Source organism: Rhinatrema bivittatum, chromosome 4, assembly GCF_901001135.1.
Source record: "Rhinatrema bivittatum chromosome 4, aRhiBiv1.1, whole genome shotgun sequence".
NCBI classification, from domain to species: Eukaryota; Metazoa; Chordata; class Amphibia; order Gymnophiona; family Rhinatrematidae; genus Rhinatrema; species Rhinatrema bivittatum.
This window is the reverse complement of record NC_042618.1, coordinates 348,455,068-348,469,415: the sequence shown is the minus strand read 5'-3', so window position 1 is coordinate 348,469,415 and position 14,348 is coordinate 348,455,068. Positions and strand designations below refer to the sequence as shown.

The following is a 14,348-nucleotide window of genomic DNA, read 5'->3' as shown; positions in this document are numbered from 1 at the left end:
TTCAAAGCGTGACACATGCTATTAGCATTTTGAAATCACTGCACTTACCTTTTGGTACATACTTTGTGCTTAATTTATTTTTTACACCTATGATGTATGTACCAAGAGATTCAAAGCAAAAATGACACAAGGAGTTTCCCTTTGAAAATGAGCCTGCAGTTTCACAGGTGCAAAGTTCCTCAGACCTGTAAGCCACCTGTAATTGCTCTCCCTATGTCTCTCTAAATTATTGGATGGAGAATACAGAACTTAAATCATCATTAAGTTTTAACTCTTTGTTTTTAAATAGACAACATAATTAACCATCAGTTTTGCATCAAATACAAACCTAAAATATAAAATAAAATGAAGAGGATGAACACAAATATAATCCCTAGGAATCCTCTGGAAATTATATAAAGATTCAAGAATTGTAAGATATGCAGTCTATTAGAAGAGGCCTAGGTAGGGTCAGCCTGGTAGCTTGAGTGGTAAGTGTTATACATTTGTACAAATGCAATTTAGAAGGTCCCTGATTTGATCCCCAATTTTGGACTTCTGTTCCTGGGTTGGTTGGACCTGGTGATGCTGTGAAGATAGTGTTCGTAGCCTTTGGAGAGACAGGGGGGTCATTTTCAAATGCTTATCGCATGTGATAAGCCGCTATCGCATGCGAAAAATCCCTTTTCACATGTGATAGTATGCTGGGGGCAGAGTCGGGGCGGCGAGGAGGCGGACTCGGCAGAGTCTTCGCTGGCAGCAATAAGGTAAGCAACGTTATCGTCGCCAGTAGTGCGCCCAATAGCACCACCTTTCACGGTGGCGCTACTGGGTGCGAAAGTTGGCAGCAAAAACACCTTGGTGGTGCAAAGGCTACCGGCTTTTGCAGGCCCCCCCCCCCCTTCACCCCCCACTCCCCATTTTCGCTGGATTAACCATTCTGCGATAGAATGGTGAATCCAGGCCAGAGAGTCATAGTCATGGCTTAAGGGTAAAACTGGTGGTTGAATTCAGGTCTCATGATTTTAGGGTTCTAAAAGGCATAGTCATACATAGCTCCTGGCCGAAGACTGTCACTGTAATTTACTGTTGGTGGAGGATATAAAATAGGGAAAGAATATCTACTGAGAGTTACAAATGAAGGTTCACAGTGTCAGCTTCCAGTCCTGGTTCTGATTCAGCTGCAAGTAAAACAGGCCAGGAATGCATTTTACATCACCTTCAACTTAATAGCATTATGGCAGACCTTTACAGATTTTAGCATGAATAAAATAGCAAAAGATAACAAAAAAAACCAAAGCTGGAAATTCACTTTTGGCTTTCTTAAAGTGTATGAAAAAAGTTGTAATCTTACTTTTGATGGGAGCAATTTTATTCTCAGTTCAGCTAATGCTAATGTTCAGATTTTAGTGATTAATGTTCATCTATGATATTAAAAATCAGTGTAATTGTATTCTTCTATTTTGATTGATAATAGTAATAAGTGCTGTGAATGATTTTGTGATGTGTCCACTCAGAAGTAGTCCTTGCACCATGACAGTTACTGAGCAATACTAATCTGAAAATACTGCTTCAGCAAATGTAAGAAAATGTTTTTTCAAAAATAAAAGCAGTTAGGAATTTTTTCAAACCTATTATGAAGCTCTCTTTCAAGTGGATAGTCTTAGCAGCATCCATCAAGGCCTTTATATCCTATCTGCTCAGTCTTAAAATATTTTGTCAAATGAAAATGTTCATCTTTTGCAATACTTTTCAAATTTCATAAACAGGTACAGGATAGGCTAGCTACTGACTGCAACTGAAAGACAATGGGGCAAACAACATATACCAAAAGTCACATCCAGACAGGACAGGAAGAACCCAACTTTCCTTACTTTTTTACCAGGAAACTTTAATTTTCAATGGGAAAAAGTTCCCTTTAAAATTGAGTCATGAAAAGTAGGTACACAGACCTGCACCTGCTCTCAGGATGGCGACATTTTCTTATATAAAAGAAATTGATAATAGTGCCAGCCTCAGTCTTCCAGCACCATTTACAATGGCAGGGCAGGAACGACTGGGATTCACTCCTGTCCTATTAAGAAAGATGACTTAGGGTAAGAAGATCTTGGGAGGCTGAGGTTGTGTTGCGATTCTGCTTGTGGCGTTTACCGCAAGCACCCTCACTCCTCTTCTTGCAAGCAGCTGTGTTCCCGATGCGTCCCGGAGGCCGCCGATATCAAAGCTGCGTTCCGCGTACAGTCAGGGGCCTGCCGCTGATGTCATCCCCCCGCGGCCCGGAGGCCGCAGCTGGCTCCTGCCTTGCGCAGGCAGCCTGTGCCGTCTGACGCGTCCTCTTCACGGCTGGAGCCACTGCTGGAGTCCTCGAGCGGAAGAGAGGCTGTCTCTGCCGCCGCCTGCAGTTTTCTTCATCTTCACAGCAGGAATGCCACCATCAGCTGTCTCTGCTGCTTCTGCCTGCTCCTAGGCACCGGTGCATGCCTCTTCATGATATTTAAAGGGCCCGTGGCCGGAAATGCCCCCGGCCCCACCTGATGATGTCATCCTGGGCATCTTCCTGCTAGCCCTATAAAAGGGCTTCTCCAGCACTCCTGCTTTGCCTTGCATCGGAGTTTTTCGACCCTGGAGGTTCCTGTCTTCCAGCGCTCCATCAGGTCTTCGTTCCTTGTTCTTCGTTGGAGCTCCATGTCCAGTCTTGATTCCTGAGTCTTCGTGGCTTCCTGATGTTCCATGTCTTCATGTTCCAAGGTTCCTAGTCCAGACTTCCTGATGTTCCATTTCCTGATGTTCCGAGGTTCTGTTCCTCTTTCGCTTGTTCCGAGCCCTTTTGACCCTCCAGCTCCTCCGGTTCTCCAGATGACACCTTGTTGGGGTAAATCCGTCTCGTCGGTTACTGTTCTTGTCACTGGAGTTTCGTCTCGGCTGGATTCCCTTCCTGCACTTGTCCCACTCTCCACGTGGTCCATGACCAGCCTCTTTAGGTTGTCTAGGGTATGCAGTGGGACAGGGTGGTCCATGACCAGCCCACTGGGTCCGCCCATGTCGGTGGGCTGTGTAGGGCACCCTGAGAGACAGTGCTAATGTCTGAACCTTGCAAGCTCCTCGACTCATCCAGAGTCTTCCAAGCTCCTCGTCTCACCCAGAGTCTTCCAAGCTCCTCGTCTCGTCTAGAGTCTTCTATGTCACAAGACCTTCGTCTGCCCTCATCCTCAGTCCGGCCTGCTGCTTCTTGCCGATACCTAGCGGCAGATCCGAAAGGGCTGGGAACGGTTTGAGGTCAGTAACCAACATTGCGTTGTTGGCCTTCCAGAAGCATGCAGATCCGGTAGAGGGTCAGACCTTTAGTCTTCACCCATGCTGGGACACACCTCGCCTACCTCGGTGCTGCTCTGGAGTCTTCTGGGGTCGTGCCGAGGCCCAAGGGCACACAATCCCCTCAAGATGGGACCGCTCTCCTAGCATTCCCAGAACAGGTTGATCAAGAGAAGGCCCAAGTGGAGTTTGTACTTTTTTGGGAGGGGGGGGGGGTGGTTTGCAGTAAGGGTCATTTAAAAAAAACTTTTCTTTTCTTTTGGTTTACATTTATTTTTTTAATGTGTTTTTTTTTTCATTTCAAATAAAACAAAAAGCAAAACAAACAAAAAAGCAAAAAATGAAAACAAAACAAATGCTTTGTCAAGTGGAAGGTCCCCAGTTTGATGTCCCATTTCAGTCTTCTGCTCCGCAGGTTGGCTGCAGTTGGTGATGTTGTGTAAGCAATATTTACAGTCTTGAGGGGGGGAAGGAGTCAGGGACAATGCTTAAGTGTGACATCTAGTGGACAGATTCATGGCTTACAATTGCAAAGCTCTGGAAAGAGCATGGCTCCTAGCCCAGGACCATAACTTTAATGACCGGTAAGGTATGTTGGGAGAAGGCGGTGGGAAGTGGAGAGAAGGGGGAAAATATAAACAGAATGGAAAAATCCCAGGGTAGTTGTGAATAAAGGCTCATGGCACCAGATCCCAGCCCTCATTCTGACTGAGCTGGCAGTATAAAGCAGAAGGAAATTGATGGATCTAAACAAAAATGATATTTTACTTATGTGGAGGTCTTTGGAATGGAGTAAATTCTATATCAATTAGAGATATGCACTGTTGTTAACAACACTACAATATTTTATGTTGGGGTTACCACACTGCAGTATCAAACACAAACACAACAGTAAGCAACATACAATAGGCTTTCCTATTAGGATTTGCCAGATACTTCTAAATGACCCAGATTAGCCACTTTGTCCTCATTGAAGCATTGGCCTTACCTAGAAATGGCACTTCTTATGCCAGATGGACTGGGCTATTCCTTTTTTGGTACAAGTTCCTCAAAGTTTGTTTTTTTTAAACCCATAAACTCAGAATGGGAGGGAAGCCTTAGAGGTGAATTTTTAAAGCCCAGCATGTGCAAAAATCACTCACAAGTCGGACTTGTGCGCGCCCATTGAATTTGAAAAGCTGCCAGATGTGCACATATCTCCTGCTGCACATACACCTCAAACGTTTTCAAAAGGAAGCATGCTGTGAGTGTGGTCTGGGTGGTACATGGATGATTTGGGGCATGGCCAAGAGATGTGCAAATAAATCATTTTGCACCTGGGTGCGCCCAGATCCCCTTCCATGTAAATTTACTTCTGCTAGGGATGAAGTGTAAGTTAAAAAATAAAAAGAAAGAGCCATTTCTCAGGGGTTTAAAAGATCTGGGGTAACTGAGGGGAGTGCAGACTATCAAACAAGGGGAGTTTGGAGGACCTAGCCGTTAACTGAGTGAACTGGTTGAAACTGGCAATGACGTGACGCTCCTTTTAAAATTCCCTGACTTATGCAGTAGAAGCTGGATGTACGTGCAAAGGCACGCACCCACTTAAATCTGGGCGCACATATGCACTCGGTCAGGCTATTTTATAACATGCACACATATACGCACGCAAGTTATAAAATGGTCACGTGCATGCCAAAAAGCACCCGCACACTGGTTTGAAAGTTGCTGTCCCTGTGAATTAGACTCTGAGGGCCGGATTTTAAAAGGGTTACGCGCATAAGGTACGCGTGTAACCCTTTTAAAAGTCCCCTGCGCACGCCAAGCCTATTTTGCATAGGCTTGGCGGCACACGCAAGCCCCGGGACGCGCGTAAGTCCCGGGGCTTTGCAAAGGGGGCGTATCGGGTGGGGGGCGCGAATTTCAGGGCATTTGGGGGGGCATGTCGTGGGCGTGGTGCCGGCCTGGGGGCGTGGTTGAGGCCTCCGGACCAGCCCCGGGTTGGGTAATGGTGCGCCAGCAGTCCGCTGGCGCGCGCAGAATTACGCCAGCCTCCGGTCGGTGTAACTTTGCCAACAAAGGTAGGAGAAAGGGTTAGATAGGGCCGGGGGGGTGGGTTAGGTAGGGGAAGGGAGGGGAAGGTGCAGGGGGGTAGAAGGAAAGTTCCCTCCAAGGCCGCTTCGATTTCGGAGCGGCCTCTGAGGGAACGGGCAGCGCATGCGGGGCTCGGTGCGCGCAAGTTGCACAAATGTGCACCCCCTTGCGCGCGCCGACGCCAGATTTTATAAGATACACGCGGCTACGCGTGTATCTTATAAAATCCGGCGTACTTTTGTTCGCGCCTCCCTGTGACATAGTGAGGGCAAAGGCGATCGGTGCCATTTTGAAACCAGTCCGGCACCGAGGGTATGATTGAAGGGATGGCTCCCGGACCCCCCGCTAGACCACCAGGTACATGTAAAAGATTTTTGGGGGGGGTCGGGAGGGTGGGAGAAGCAAAGGGTTAATTTGTAAAGGGTCGGGGTGTTTTGTTTTTTTTATCGGGCTATCGGCGCCATTTTTATCAGTGGTAGCCAAAATGGCGCCGATGGCCCGAGAGCAGGAGATCGCGCCGGGACCCCCCCCCCCCCCCCCACTGGACCACCAGGTAATTTAACATTTTGGGGGGGGTTCGGGAGGGTGGGGGAGGGTAAAGGATTGGTTTTAAAGGGTCGGGGTGGGTTTAGGGGTTGTTTTGGTGTGCCGGTTTTCCCGCCCTCCCCCCAAATAATTCCCGTACTCAATTTAACGATTTTTCACAATAAATCGAGAGAATTCCTATTGTATCAAGTCCCTTACCGATTAATGACGATTTTAAAATTATAGTACGATAATTTAAATCGTTAAAAAACTATTCACATCCCTAGATCTCAACATGTATATCCTACAGCAGGGGTGGCCAACATGTGGCCCTTTCGTGTGCAAAATTTGGCTCTTGTCCTCCAGTCCCCATGTCAATTGGACAGCAATGTGGGGGACAGGAGAAGAGAGGCTGGAGCAGGAAGCACATACAGCATAACAGAGTAGAGAAGAGCCATTCTGCTCCAGTCCCTCCCCCTCCTCTTCTCAAAGTGCTGCTTGATGCTATGGAGACAGGGAAGGAGGGGCTGGAACAGATGTGTTTCTCTGTTTTTCCTTGCTCTGCCCCTCCCCTCCTGACTGCATCCAGCAGAAATGGATGGGAGGAGCGAGGACAAGGCTGAACTTGACAGGACAGCAGAAAAAAAGCCAGTAAGAGCCTTCTTCCAGCCCTTCCCATCCTTCTCCACCCTCCATCCTATCTTCTATCTAGCTCTTGGTTGTGCTGGCCAGAAGAGAGGGGATGGGGAGGACATTGTCCCAGACCTAGCACATCACTGTGCTCCCAGCTGATAGCAGAGGGGAGGAGCTCCAGTCAGGCCTGAATGATTTGTAGCAAGGGAAAGGGGGTGAAAATAGGGCATATATATTTTGGGGGGCAGTGTGAGAAGTGGTTAGTATGGGGGAGATAAGGGTGTGAATGCTTGGGGGAGGAACAATACAAAAGGAGATTAATGCTTTGGGAAGAGGACAATGCAAGAGGAGGTGAATGCATCTAGGGGGAATGACGAAAGGGAGTGAATGCTGGAAGAGTTGAGGACGGCTTGAATGTTGTCTCCCTACACATTTCATTGTAGTCAGCAATGATAATTGGCTGTATGAGATCTTATTCCTTCAACGTCTATGCTGCCAGGTATACTGCAGCAGGTGCAAGGGTATCAGGGCTAGGATGGGAAGAATAAGTGGATAGGGTCAGGATAAGGAATTGTATGAGAACCATGTGTAAAGAGGGTTTATATGTGAAGAGGGTTTATGTGAAATAGTATATGGGAGTGGAGGAGACACAAGAGCTAGTGGTTACTGTGGGAAAGACAGTAGAGAGGTGCAAGAAAGCCTGAGATGGTAAAGTAGGAGATGATGGATGACAGAGAACTAAGGGTGGTGAAAGGGGGAGGTAGGGTAACAGAGCCAGAAATAGTGATGTGGGGAGAGAGGGAGAAAGAATGTGATCCAGAGGTGTGTTTGGGGGCCAGAGATGATGACTGGGATGGGGGAAGGGTTTGAGAGAGAGAGAGACACACACACACACACAGACACATAGTGCTGTGAAGAAGGGGGATAGATGTGAAAGCCAGATAGAGTTATTTATTTGTTTGTTTGTTTGTTTGTTTATAATTATGGTCGATGTTATATATGAGAGAGCCAGAGAAGCTACTGGGAGAAGGGGGGGTGCAGTCAGAAAAACAGATACAGGAGGCTAGGGACATGGTGATACTGGTGCAGATGGTGGGGATTAGGAATGTAGCACAAAGGGCTGGGTAGGAAGTCTTATGTTGGGGATGCTAAGCCTCAGTCATTGCTCTAGTTGGGAGGATGTTATGCTGGAGCAGCTGAGAAAAAGACTGGTGGGGAAATGGTGGGGTGATTGGCAGACTGCTTGGAATGGCTCCCGGCAAGACAAGGCCCGCAGCTTGGAAATTTGATCCGCAGAACAAATCGCCACAAGAAACACTATTTCCAAGGTCAGTTACCACAAGGAAAGGTTACGCATGAGTCAAAACATAGGGTCCACTAAGATATCCAAAACCAGATTAAGACTCCACAAGGGCACCGGAAGCTGCAAGGGAGGATGGAGCTGACAAGGGATCACCATTCACCTGACTCTTGAAACAGGCAAGAGCCTACCACACGACACACAGAGAAAAGCCTAAGAGTGGGGGCCTAGCCCAAATGGGCTGTTCAACTCGCCAGGCTGCCCACGTCCCTTCACCTCCCTCGGGGGCGGGAGAAAATGTAAGAACAGCGCACCAAACTCGGAGACTGGAGGAAGCCCTACAAAAAACCTCCTTCCCTTTCTTTTTTATTTTAATCCTTATCTGAGCTCAGTCCTTCCCAGCTGAGTATAGAGGCATTCTCTGGCTGCTAGGGGAGAGGGCATATACCATCACCACCGCGCTTGGCTTCCTGCACTCTCCGCCTTTCTGCTCTAAATAGTTAACAAAATTGTATTCTGTTTTGAATAAAACCACATTTAGTTGATATGATTATACTTTTGGCATGGGCTGGGAGATGCAATCTAAAGTCTAAGCATCTGGCTCAGGGAACCATGATGATCTGCACCTCTTCACAGATGTAGAACAAAGATGCTGGGGCTGATATAACTAACACCAAGCTGAATTTTTATTAGTAGATTACCTTAGAATTGCTTTGAATGCATTTGTCGTCTTCTTCATTGATGTCAACAGAATGACAGAAGGAGTCAAAGGCGAACAGAATAAAAAAATTACAATGTAAATTTCAAGGACAGGAGCTGCAAATGAAGTTTAAAGAATTAACAAACCTATCATGCCCTGATTATGTATGAGCAACATCTGTCATGCCTTTGGCTTGATGTTTCATTTAATTTTTATGAAAACTACAATTTGATGTCTAGTTTGAGCACTCTCAGTATCTCAAGCCTTAATGGAAGTCTGCCTTGGGGACTACTGGATAAGAATTAATGACAACTTAATTACTGCTATGCACAAGCAATTTAAATTCTTACAACTTAATAATAAAGAAAAAATAATATTGATGAATACCATCTTATACTGCTATCAGACTTTTTAACACTTATTCTGCAGACATGAATTGCGTCATATTAGCCATGTCAATTAACCATAAGCTCTGGCTCTCAAGGATCTCTCAATGTGGTTATGGGATTAGGCCTAAGGATAGAAGAATCTGGATCAAATACAGACTGTAACCATTCCTCTGAACCACAGGGGAGCTTAATTTGTCTGTGAAAATGAAATTCTATTTTGTCTTTTCCATAATATGAAGCCTTCAACTCAAAAGACTGAGTGTGAGAATGAATGTTAATGAGGTGTTTGGAAATACAAAGGCATTTAACAGGTTACATGCTACCTCCACAAATTTTACATCTTAAGGATTATTCCATAGACCGTGATGATGCTCCTGAAGCAACACAATTGAAGCCCTACCACATTGTATATTTCAGTAACCAGATTTTCCATCTAAGATTTGTTGAAGTAGGTCAATTGTAACTCATGAAATTTAAGTTAATTCCAGGTGATTAACCTTACCAGTCTCATATAAGTACACTGTCTACAGAAATGAATGAAAATGGAATGTGGACCTAGTCTTGTCTGAAAGCTTTTATGTTCATGATATAACTGTAAATATCACAAATGTTTAACATTGCCTAAAATAGAAGAAGTGGTCAGTTATGTACCATTGCTACTGGAAATATTTTATTTTTGATTTAAAAAAAATAACCCAGCCATAATAGATGGGATTCAACAAGAACTTATAGCTAGTTCATATGTAACCTTTTCCCCTACTGGGAAAGGTTATTTATAAAAGTCTTACTGCCTTGAAAAATGTCCAGGTTGAACAACAAGATTTTTGCATCTGTCCTATTTTAGTCTTTTATCGTGCAGAGTACAGCACACAGATTTTGACCAGCACTATGAATCACACACAGGAGCCACAATTGACAGTGCAGTATTAACTGGATTTATGAGTTGCATTAGATGCCATTTGTGTATTGCCCCCAATACTCTGTTTGGGATCTGAAGAATGTGTTCCAGTCAACTTTCAGACCTACATTTCCATAAGACTTGCATCTAGCAGTAGATGATAGTGTGATACAACTTTATGTCTTTAGGCATTTTGAACTACATTAAAGAAACAGTCCTATTTCAAGAAGAGCTGTCCAATGGATTCATGTCTTTTGTTCGTCAAGTGGGCTGCAGGTTTATGTTACTCTTTCAAAATGATGAATTAAGTTTATATAAGTGTAATTGGTCCTGGCCTCGGGTCAGCTGTTGCCAGTCTGAAATACAGCACCAGTGGGGCAGGGGAAACTGGAGATTGTTTCTGCCCCCTTTGGACCCCATGGGATGTGGTAAGATGTGGCAAGCATCCAGGGAGAGTGGTTCTGCAGATGTTGGGGGGAAAGGTTCGCGTTTCTCGGTGAATTATTATCCAGGGACAAGGCTGGTAGTTGGCCTTTAGTGCAAGCTACCAATAGTACACACAAAAAAATTAATAGATGACAAATCTAAATGGAAAAACCCCACAAACTGAACAAAAAACAATGAAACGATAAAAAAATCCTCTGCACCCTCCTAATGACTGGTGGATTTTTTCATCTTCCAAAATTGTAAAGATGTGCACTTCAGCATGACCCATTTTCACGTGCTTCTCTTTAGAAAAGAAAGACAGCCACACATACACACTTTATAATTGGCAAATACACCCCTTCACGTTTATTTACACAGTAGGTAAAATAAATCTTTATTGTATTTACCTGCACAACAAAAATGTATTTTCCAACCAAAGGTTCACTGATTACACCTGTTTTTTAAACATTGTTGTACTTTACAATGTTGAAGGCACAGGGTTTGAACTCCCTCTAATAAAGGGACATCCCACTAGATAGTGAAAAATGCAATGATTGTCCATAAAATATTGATAGTTTGTGTTGAATGTCCTTCAGCTCTGCCTTCTTTGAACCAACTGAGCACAGGACAGGTGTTGTAGTGGATAGGTGAGGAAGTTACATTGTATGCGTTAAAAAGTTGCAGATACTGAGCAGCAAGCCTCTCAATGAAGGCATAGACGTGGAAGTAGAAGAGATGTGAAAAGGCAGCCTCTAGCCACTTCAGCTTTGATGGCCCTCTACAGCCTTGACACCTCTGGTGCATGGACTCTTGAAAGGGCTGCTCCTGCATGGAATGGACAGAGTGACAAAGTGGAATGGTTAAGAATGGACTCAGGGGATAGGATAGGTAATCCCATGATAAGTTGTCTGAAGTTTGTCATTGTGGTGATTAATCTGCCCAATAAACCCTGCAGATGTTCAGAGGCTTAACCATTAAAGCAGTCTGGGCTTTGAAGGCCTCTTTCAGGTGGATAATTCATTTAGCTGCAAAGCAGAACTCTTTTCCGCCTACTTTGAGGACATGGACAGTGTCATCCAGGCATTGCTGTTCCAGTACTACAGGGTCCTTAAAGAGGAGTGATGGTTAGATATGCAGGTGCCCTTCTGATTCCCTGCAGACTCTTGTCTGAGAGTAGAGTTCAGCCATCCTGAATATTTAGGGCCCAGACTCCAGTAGGATATCACCTCCCTGGGCTAATTCATGTTGCTCTGTGGCAGCTGTGAGATTAAGGGGCACTGGTCTTGTGCATGTGGCAGGGTTTTGTTTTTTTAACAGGGCATTGAAGAGATTTTTTATCACAGAGCATTGAAATTTTCATGTCATTTGCAAACAAAAGCACATCACAAGTAATAAACTACCAATTTGTTATCAAGGGGCTTTCTCATCTGCTCTGTTCCACATGCTAAGACAGTAGGTTCATAAAAAAATTTAACAAGGAGCTCCCAGGATTATTAGCACATATCACTGATTTGGCCAATTAGGAAACAAGGCTGTTAGGGCCAGATTTTTACACCTACGTGTGGGCGTAGATTTGTGCGCGCAACCCGGCGAGCACAAATCTACGCCCGATTTTATAACACGCGCGCGTAGCCATGCGCATATTATAAAACCCAAGGTCGGCGCGCGTAAGGGGGTGCACACTTGTGCACCTTGCGCACACTGAGCCCTAGGGGAGCCCCGATGGCTATCCCTGTTCCCTCCGAGGCCGCTCCTTCCCTTCCCTTCCCCTGCCTGCTTCTGGGCAGGCTTAGGTTGCGTGCGCCGGCCGAGTGCCGGCACGCGAGCCCCCGGCCCGACAGCTGTGCTGGAGGTCTCGGTCCCGCCCCCGCCCGGCTCCCGGCCCACCCACTCCCCGCCCATTTTTTCAAGCCCCGGGACATACACGTATAACCCTTTGAAAATCCGCCCCTTAGGGCCAGATATTAAAAGTTACATGCGGGCATAGATTTGTGCACGCAACCCAGTGCGCACAAATCTACGCCCGATTTTACAACATGTGCACGCAGCCGCACGCATATTATAAAATCCAGGGTTGGCGCGCGCGCGCAAAGGGGTGCACAATTGTGCAACTTGCGCATGCCGAGCCGCGCAGCCTTCCTCCTTTCCCTCCGAGGCCACTCCGAAATTGGAGCGCCCTCGGAGGGAACTTTCCTTCTGCCCCCCCCCCCACCTTCTCCTCCCTTCCCCTACCTAAGCCGCCCCCCAGCCCTTCCTAAAACCCCCTCTTACCCTTTAACTTAGAAGTTGTACCTGCCTCTGGGCAGGCGTAAGTTGCGCGCGCACGCCGGCCGACGGCCAGCCCGCAATCCCGGGCACAGCAGCAAATGGCCGCTGTGCTTGGAGGCTCCAGCCTCACCCACGGACCACCCCCAGACCGCACCGCCCATTCCCCGCCCCCTTTTTCAAGCCCAGGGACATATGCGCGTCCCGGGGCTTGCGCCCATCGCCAGGCATATGCATGTCGCCGGGCCTATGCACGTAACTTACGCGTGTAACCCTTTGAAAACCTGCCCCTTAATGAATAGTTTAAGATTACACTTTACAAAAAAAGTTTAACAAAATAAATATTTAAGATTTGAAAAGAAATGGAAGTGAAAAGATACCATATTTTATTTAATAGTCCACTATATGCAAATCTTGGAACAAGGTGCATAAGAGTCTAAACATTGACGTTAAAATAAATCTATACCAAAAGATGTAGATAAAATTCTGCCTCCTGTTTTCCTTTTCATTGCCAAAGCTGTTGACTACCTAAAAAATCCATGTATTGGGGGCTATAGGAAACAGCTATGTACTGTATTTTTGTTTCAGTTTATCACTAAAAAATTTATATTGGCAGAAAAAATATATTTTTTTTATTTTATCCCACCTGTCCAAATGATGCTCAATCTGGCTTTATAGCTTTGTTAGAATTCAAGTACAATAAGCACTGAAAACTGTGAGGCACACTTCTGTACCATTATTATGAAGTCACAGCTGGAAAATGAGCTCAAGGGCATCCAGAGGTGTAACTGATTGCTGAGTAAGGAAGATTAATTTCCCATTAAAATTAGAATTTAGCAGATAACATGAAAATCTAAGTGCTCCAAAGATAGTAAAACTGATCTCGATGGGGCTGATACTCAGAGGGCCTGATTTTCAAAAGCATTTACATGCTTGAAACTGGGTTTTACATGTGTAAATGTACTTTACCCATGTAAGTGGGCTTTTGAAAATTGCTATAATAGTATGTTACATTAAATTATATAACTTCTTTGAAAATTCACTTGTTAATGTTCTAGATCCCTAAGGAATTAGGCAGCTAGATTTTGGGGGAGAGGGTGGCTGAAAGTTTCCCCCTGCTGAGCAGCTACCTCTTAAAGAGATCGTTTTGGGAGATGGGGTTATGTCGCGGGACTAATTTACAACATATTAGATAGCTAGAAACCCAGAAAATATGCTTAGATTGCACCGTGAAATACAGAATTTTTTATTCATTCAAAAAGACCTCATAGAATGGCATACTAATCAATGCCCATTGGCTAAGATATTATGTACACCATTAGGTATAATAGGTCTTATGTAAGATATTTTTTTCAGGCTGTATGTGAAAAATGTTTTGTGTCATATTCTAATTCATTTGTGTCATGTTCTATTTCATTGCATTTCTGAAACATGACATGTAATGACAAGAAGTTCTTGAAAAAATGTAGCTTATTAGCTTGGAAATCAGCAGAGGAACTGCCTGAACTCTTAGTCGGAGAGGCTTAGATGGTGTCAGCCCAACACGGACAGCGTTTCGGCAAACAACTGCCTTCTTCAAGGGCCAATTGTATCTGTAAATGCAAATATTATGTGAGAAAAAATAGCGCAAATTGGAAAGTAGAATTCACACTTACACACTCGGGTACTAACGTATTGGAGCAGCAGCGGCATATTCTGCACTGGTAATTTGTTTTCTCTACTGGAGGGGCCTCACAAGCACCATTTTTTAAAGAGGTAGCTAGCCAATAGAAAAATGCCACGTTTAAAACGGAACAACAGTGTCATCAGTTGCCATGGATATTAGAATTACAATACCGAATACCATTT

General features: G+C 45.0%; 1 long non-coding RNA gene across 2 annotated transcripts in view; it reads right to left on the bottom strand.

Moving 5' to 3' along the window:
* Positions 1-10,647: 10,647 nt before the first annotated feature.
* Positions 10,648-14,348, bottom strand: part of LOC115090954 — a 290,656-nt gene continuing 286,955 nt past the window's right edge. For both annotated transcript variants that reach the window (XR_003856552.1, XR_003856553.1), the window contains one exon: positions 10,648-11,060. This is a non-coding gene — a long non-coding RNA (uncharacterized LOC115090954). The remainder of the gene's footprint in view (positions 11,061-14,348) is intronic.